Source organism: Elaeis guineensis, chromosome 9, assembly GCF_000442705.2.
Source record: "Elaeis guineensis isolate ETL-2024a chromosome 9, EG11, whole genome shotgun sequence".
NCBI classification, from domain to species: domain Eukaryota; kingdom Viridiplantae; phylum Streptophyta; class Magnoliopsida; order Arecales; family Arecaceae; genus Elaeis; species Elaeis guineensis.
In genome coordinates, this window is record NC_026001.2 from 5,418,960 (window position 1) to 5,427,655 (window position 8,696).

Genomic DNA, 8,696 nt, shown 5'->3' on the forward strand with positions numbered 1-8,696 from the left:
ACTAACGGCCCGACCGACCGACTGGCGGCCCGACCGACTGGCGGCCCGACCGACTGGCAGCCCGACCGACGGACGACTCCGACCGACCGATCGTCGGTCGGGGCGACCGACTGACGGATGCCATCACCGGCTAATTATCGGCTCACGACCGACTGAAGATACGTCGGGCGCACCTTTCCCCGACCGACTGAACCTGGAGGTCCGATGGCCGACTCACGAAAGGCTCACCGACCAACGGAGGTGCCCGACGCCACTCAGTTGGCCACCGACCTAGGGTCGGCCGACTCCTCCGACCGCCGTACAGCCGCCAGACCTTGTCAGCTCTGACGGCAACATACGGCACGGCTACCTAGGGGCATTGTCCCGCCGAGGGCATTGTCAACCCTGGTGATTTGACAGCCGCACGGCGACGTGACATTTTCACGGCAACTCTGACAGTCCACAGTGAGTTGACAGTTCCTCACTTGTCCGCGCCATTAATGACGGCGCCATATCGTGCTCCACTATTTAAACCGAGGAAGGCAACAATGCGAGGGATCGATCCGCTCCGTCTCTTCCAAAAACACAGGCTCGCTCCTCTCTCTCTCTCTCTCTCGATAAGAGCCCTCTGTCTACATTTCACTGTTGCCCAGTCACCTCTCTGACTTGACCGTCGGAGGGTCCCCGTCGGAGCCGCCTCCGGTCAGTGCGGACTTCATTTTGCAGGTGCACGCTTCCTGACGATCAGACGACGAGGCGATTGGCCGCAACAGGAAGATTTTTTAGTGGAGACTTTTTCATGCATAAATCAGCTGAAAATTAGAGAACAATAAGATGGATTAATGGATCATCTTGAGACCTTTCGGGAGATTTATTTTTTTCTTTCTATTTATAAAGAAAAAATAAAAATCGTATACGTCAGAAGACTAATCGGTCTCAAAACATGCAGACGGATCGTGCTAGTGTGGATTGCATTTCTAAGTTTACAATGCGGAGTTAGCCAACAGTTGTCATTTGGAGTGTAATCGAATTCTGATGATTAAGATTTTTTTATCTGGCCCTTCTATGGTCACGGAAGGGATTATTTTTTCAAAATAATCATTTCGCTGCATCGAGAAGGCTTGCCAAATCCAGGAACAGCCTCCCTAGGTTCCTCCAGATCAGTTGTAGCCGTTCCTTATTCATCCGGGCTATATCTAAGGTCGAGGTCCATAATAAGTCTAACTTTAATCGGTTGAAACATGTTATCTATTTTGCTAGCTATTAGAAAAAAACTACTGCTCTCGCCCTGCATTTAGATCTCATAGTAGCTTAAAAGCACTTCCTCACTTGAGTGTTTGAATCACGTTAAGAGTATATTTGATTCATGATTAAAATCGAAATTAAAATAAAAATCAAAATAAATTGATATAAAAATTAGAATTGATTATTTTCTCTTATATGTTTGGTTCGTGATTAAAATTACTATCTTGATCCCATTAGAATCAAATGACTTCTCTAAACCAAACGGAGAGTATGGAGATCATTAATTTTCATTTTCATCCTAGAATACAAGTTTCCCCAACCAAACATGCTCAATTTGGTGCCATACCGAGTAGGGAGATTACGTGGTTTCTTCCAAAATAGATCCATATGCTTGGGAAAAAAAGACTTTATAGGCTTTATCATCGGGCTTGTTTGCTAATTTTCTCAGGTTGTCAGGGGATTTATGCCATTAATTTTTCTTGATCTATGTATTTGCTACTTTATGTCATTATCTCCTAATATAATGTTAGTCCAAGCATCGGTCATCCTAGAGTGAGACTGATCTAGAGGCATAAGGGCTGGAGGATGAGTTCATGATGCATACCCTTCTGCACTGTCCTAGAGCGAGGCTGATCTGGAGGCACGCAGGCGGACAATCTTGGGAGACAAGGGGTGTCTTGGCTGAAGCCTTTTCTGAGTTTGGTTCAAACAGGGTATGACTAAGAGGATGACCTTTATTTGAGGGAGTCGGATGGTTTATATCGCTTAACAAATCTATCTTTTCAAAAACAGCTTAGTTTTCCAAAACAAGGTGGTTCCTGCTCATCGAATACTGGAGAGAGCTACCTGCTTGGCAGTGGATTGCATTATTTATCGTGGAGGTCAATAGTGCAGCAAACTGGATTGCATTATTTATCGTAGAGTACTCCAAAGACTGGATCTAGAGATAGGAGGAGTTATGCATGTCCGATCTGCGGGATATTTTATATCTTAATTAAAAATGGATCCTCTGTGGTACTTAAAAAATACCACAGGATGCTGTGCATGCTTAGGAGATATCTATAAAAAAATAGATGACTGCGCGTATATTAAAATATTAAAAAAATAATAAATTTAAAAATATTTAAATAATTTAGATAAATATGATATAATTATTTTTTGAATAAATATTTTAAAATATGAACAGCATCTGTGGCACCGAAAATCCGGTTCTACCTTAATTAGATGGCTGCTCTCGTTCCAGAGTAGCCTATGAATAGATTACCGTACGAAGTAGTCTTATTCCGTGGTGCACAAAACAAAGACCCGCTATTGGGATCAGAAAGTGTGACATGCTAGAATAGCGGCAGAAATAATTAGCACCGTACATATCCTCTCTCTCTCTCTCTCTCTCTCTCTCTCTCTCTTGAGGGAATGGATGTAGCCAGATGCTGCCTCATAATTTTATTAAAAAAAATATTAAAAAAATTAAAAAAAAAAGAAAAAAACAAAAAAAGGGAAGAAAAATAAAAAATAATAATGAGTCAAGATTTCTCCAAGCTTTGGGTCCTTTTCTTAATATTATACACATAAGTTTTAGCATCCAAATAGCATTTTACATGCTAGCCAGCTTGCATTTTGTTCACGCCTATAAGCAAGTCCAAGATTTAAGATAAGTCTTGTATCTGTCGCATACTTTTTAGCGACATATAAGAACAAAAAAAAAAGAGAGAGACATTGCTGGTTAAGTTTTCTTATATGTCAGGTTGACTGTCTTGCACAAAATCAACTTGCCGTAATAAATTCGGCGGAAGGAGAAGAAGACGAATCAATATGTCTGGTTCCGAGCCACAAGGAGACAATCTAGCAGTTTTCTTAGCATCTAAGATCACGGTGAGTGTTGGAGAAGGTAAGGTAGAAAAACACTAAATCCATTTCCCAACAGCGTTCCTCCTGGCATGCTCCATTTTATAACATTTTTCCTTGTAACTTGAGATAGGCGTTCACGGCTTCTGGATCAGCGGTTGGGCAACGCGGACAGCGGACTCGGTAAAATGGCAGGGTCACGTGTCCCCGGACCATTTAGATCTGCCGTTCATCTCTGGTTTTTAAAATATTAAACAAGTAGTCGGCGGCTGGAGATGCCGTCTAAGGCCCTTTGGGAGATGTTTGAATCAGATTTAAGATGCACCTGGTCATTAAATTTAGCTTCTGGCGCATCTCAGCAAAACGTTATGACATGGTTGAGTTTGTTGGAGGTCAGAGCTAATCTTATTGGACGAAAGCTGGACGATGGACTACTTGGCCGAAGACTCCTCAAAAGAAAATGAGAAAGAAGGATCCTCGGGTAGAGATGAGAAATTGAAAAGGATGACTTTGGGTGTTGGGAGTCGGACTTACAAAAAGTTCATCATCGGAAAATTTTTTAGTGAGAATCTTTCGATGCACGAGTTAGTAAGTTGGAAATTAGAGAACAGTAAGATAGATTAGTGGATCATCCTGAAGTCTTTTGAGAGATTTTTTTTTTTTTTATTTATAGAGAAAAAGTAAGAGTCATATATACTGAAAGACCTAATCGGTCTCAAAACATGCATACGGATCATGCTAGTGTGGATTGCATTTTCATATTTATGACGCAGAGTTAGCCAACAGTTGTCATTTGGAGTGTAATCGAATTCTGACGATTAAAATTTTCTTAACGGACCCTTCTATGGCCACGGGAGAGATTATTTTTTCAAAATAATTATTTCGCTGCACCGAGATGGCTTGCTAAATCTAGAACCACTCTCCTTAAATTCCTCCAGATCAGTTGTAGCCGATTCTTATTCATCTCGGCCATATTCAAGATTGAGATGAGAAAGAAGGATCCTCGGGTAGAGATGAGAAATTGAAAAGGATGACTTTGGGTGCTGGGAGTCAGACTTACAAAAGGTTCATGATCGAAAGATTTTCTAGCGAGAATCTCTCGATGCGTGAGTCAGTCAGTTGAAAATTAGAGAACAGTAAGATAGATTAGTGGATCATCCTGAGATCTTTTGAGAGATTCCTTTTTTCTTTCTATTTATAGAGAAAAAGAAAGGGTCGTATATATCGGAGGACTAATCGGTCACAAAACATGCATACGGATCATGCTAGTGTGGATTGCATTTTCATGCTTATGATGCAAAGTTAGCCAACGGTTGTCATTTGGAGTGTAATCTAATTCTGACGATTAAGATTTTTTTAACGGACCCTTCTATGGTCACGGGAGAGATTATTTTTTCAAAATAATCATTTCGCTGCATCGAAATGGCTTGCTAAATCTAGGACCACCCTCCCTAAGTTCCTCCAGATTAGTTGTAGCCGATTCTTGTTCATCTCGGCCATATTCAAGATCAAGGTCCATAACAAGTCTAATTTTGATCGGTTGAAATATATTATCTGTTTTGCTGGCTACTAAAAAAAACCTACTACTCTCGCTCTGCACTTAGATCTCATAGTAGCTTAAAAGCACTTCCTCACTTGAGTGTTTGGATCACATTAAAAGTATATTTGGTTCATGATTAAAATTGAAATTAGAATAAAAATCGAAATAAATTGGTATGAAAATTGGAATTGATCATTTGCTCTTATATGTTTGGTTCGTGATTAAAATTACTGTTCTGATCCCATTAGAATCAAATACTTCTCTAAACCAAATGGTCAGTATGGAGATCATTAATTTTCATTTTCATTCCAGAATACAACTTTCCCCAACCAAACATGCTCAATTTGGTGCTATATCGAGTAGGTAGATTGTGGTTTCTTCCAAAATAGATCCATATACTTGGGGAGAAAAGACTTTATAGACTTTATCATCGGGCTTGCTTGCTAATTTTCTCAGGTTGTCAGGGGCTTTGCATCATTAATTCTTCTTGATCTATGTATCTGCCACTTTATGTCACTAGCTCCTAATATAATGTTAGTCCAAGCATCAATCATTCTAGAGCGAGACTGATTTGGAGGCGTAGGGGCTGGAGGATAAGTCCACGGCGCATGCCATTCTATACTACTCTAGAGCGAGGCTGATCTGGAGGCGTGCAAGCGGGGAACTTTGGGAGGCGAGGGTTGATTCTTGGCTGAAGCCCTTTCTGAGCTTGGTTCAATAGAGTATGACTGAGATGACGACCTCTATTTAGGAGAGTCGGATGGTTTACATCGCTTATTAGATGTAGCTTTCCAGGAATAACTTAGTCTTCCAAAACAAGGTGGTTCTTGCTCACCGGATACTGAAAAGAGCTACTTACTTGGCTGCGGATAGACATAGGCAACGAGCCAGGCCGCCCTTTACACGGCTCGGTCCGACACGAAATGGGCCGTGCCAAGCATGGCCTATTAGAAGGGGCCGGACTGGGCTGGGGTTTGCGGCCCGCGGTCTAGGACTAGCACGGCCCATAAGGGCCTACGGTGGCATAGCCCATGGGCCAAGCACGGCACTGCCCATGGGCTAGGCACAGCACGGCCTGTAGGCCAGGCACGGCACAATCCAGTCCAGGCCTGGCACGGCCCGTGTGGAGATTTTTTTTGATTTTTTTTTTGTAAAAATAGATGTAAGATCTTTTTGTAAAAATAAGAAATCATCTTGTAATAGTGGAGGATTTGGCATGGACCCCTATCGGTTTATTAATATCAATTAAAATAGTACAAGAGAGGGAGGGGGCTAGGTCTGACCTCCAAATACAATGAGGAAGAAAAAAAATTGAGGTGACTCACCTCAATAATTAAAAAATAAAATTAAAAAATTATAAATATAAAAATTTAATAATTGAAAATCTTATTGATCGTCATGTATCGTCAGTAGTATTTGTATCGTCATCGTCATCGAAATTTGTATTATGTCTATCTTTATTTTGAAGTCTTACTTCGACATCCAATCAATCTTTGAAGCAGAACAGCATTTCAATTATTTCGCCGGTCATCCTACTCTTCTTTTCATCTAAAACTCATCGATCTGTACTAAAAGCAGATTTCAATACTACTATAGACATCGACACAGTTAAGATATCACATGCAATGGCGGACATTATAGGATATTAATTTTTAATACTTTTCTACCATACTAACACATCAAGATTTTCTATTTGACTTTCATCATATGCAGATTGAAGATTATTTCATAAATAAAATTCAAGTTCACTACTTAAAGATGAAAATAAACTTGAAGAAGCATGTGTATGTCTCCTATACACAATGAATGAGAAAACAGATGATGAACGAGAAGTACTAAAAGAAAAAACAGAGGTTTGTGAACAAGAAGCACTAGATCCACAAATCTTATCATCATATAAAGCATAAATATCACGAAGAAGTTGGTTTACTTTAGCTTTAGTGGGTTTAGGATTTAGATTCATATTTTCACAATATACATCAAGTAAAATCAAAACACCACTTAATTTAACATGTGAATCAAATACGGCAACTAAATTATACATGGGACATATCTTATCCCTATACTCATTCCATTTAGATTCTATTTTATAAATAATAAGCTCTAAAATATCATCATATCTATATTGTGTAAATTTTTGACTAATAAGATATGCTTGTTGTAAAAATGAACAAGAGGTTGGATAATAAACACCAGAAAGAATTTCAGTGGTATTATAAAAATTAACTAAATTTTTTTTTTAAATTTTATCTTCATTCCAATCAGTTTAGTCAATATAAAACTTAATCTACAATCATTAATATATGTACTTAATAAATTTTTATATAGATATGCATCGTGTATCATTGTATATATCAAGTTTTAATAAGTAACTATATTAAGTTTAAATTTTTTAAAATATTTATCATGATTTATACCTATTTGCTTAAATTTTTGAAGTCTTGCTCTTGAAGTTTAAATAAAAAAATTATATTTCTAATATTTATAATAACATTTTGAACCATACCCATGTCAGATTGAACAGAGAGATTTAAAATATGACATGCATATCTAATATACAATAAATTTTAATTTAGAATGGAATGCAAAGAGTCTTTCAATAATCTAATAACAGAATTATTATTAGATGCATTATCAAACATAATAAATATAATTTTATTATTAATATCATATATACATGTAATTTGATAAATAGCATTAAAATTTTATTGTCCAGAATGTAGAAAATCAAAAATATGAAAAGCAAAAATATATTTATTTAATAATCAATTATTATCAATATAATGAGCAGTAATAGTAATAAAATAATAACTACCAAAAGATACTGTCCAAATAGTAGAAGTTAATGATACTTTTGAATTTAGGATAGAAAAAGATTGGATCAAATTTTATTTTATTGCTAAAAAATTAATCATAGCTACTATTCTAAATGTACATCTACTATTTTTTCTGCAAACAGATTGAAGGGCTAACTGAACATACTCTTCAAAATTAAAAGACTCACATAAGTTAAAAGGTAATTCATCCTTAACTATCCATTTGACCAATGTTTTTCTTTAATTTTTATAATTATATACAAAACTACTTACAAAACTACCTCCTTGTATATTAAAAGTGCTTTAAGGACGAGCATCACTCATAATACGGCTCTCTTGATATCTCTTCAAATGGTCAGTTCTCCCACTACTAGCACAACTATACAATTTGATATATTTTTTATATTTTACTTTTAAAACACCATCTACCATAATTCTTTCAAAGTCATTCCATATGGCACTAGTCTTCTTACGAAAAAAAGAGACAGAGCCTTGATCTTTAGTATTGGTTTCAGAGAGAGAAGAATCGTAGTTTTTTCTCTCTCTGAAACCGAGGGAATATTAAAATGACTCTCATTATTGGATGTCATATCTAAATATGAGTTATGCAAATAAAAAAAATTTATCAAACAAAGAAACTAAATAAAGGTAGGCCATAGGTGGAGACTTGTGAGCTTCCTTTTGTGCTCCACACTCCTGACCTTAACAAAGGCCTCTAAAGCTCCAATAAATGGACTAATCCTCCTCTTGTATAGCACTTAAACACTTGCTAATTGCTAATTAAACACTTACTAAATATTACTAGAAGAGAAAGAGTAGTGGTAGAGAAGGAGAGGAGAGTTGATTTGGTGTGATAAAAATAAAAGAGAAGGAAGATATTTATAAAAATCTAATATTTTTATTTTTTCAAAATATCCCTCAATTAGTCATTTTTTGACTGTTGGGAGGGTTAAAATGGTCATTTTTCAAAAATAGCCACTATAACCCACAAAAAAGGGATTTAGCCGTTACGGACTGAGTCGGGCCCGTAACGGTAATAAACAGGCTGTGCATGGCACGGCCTGTAATGGTGCTAAACGGGTCGTGCCAGGCATGGCTCGTAATAGGCTTAAACGGACCATGCTTAGCAGAGCCCATTTCGACTGATTTTTAAAAAAATAAAATAAAAGGGCTGCCGATCAAGCCCGCTGGCCTGACGGGCCACAGGCCGTGCCTGGCACGGCCTGTCAGACCCCCGAGCCTAGGGTCGTGCCAGATCAGGTGTCTGAGGT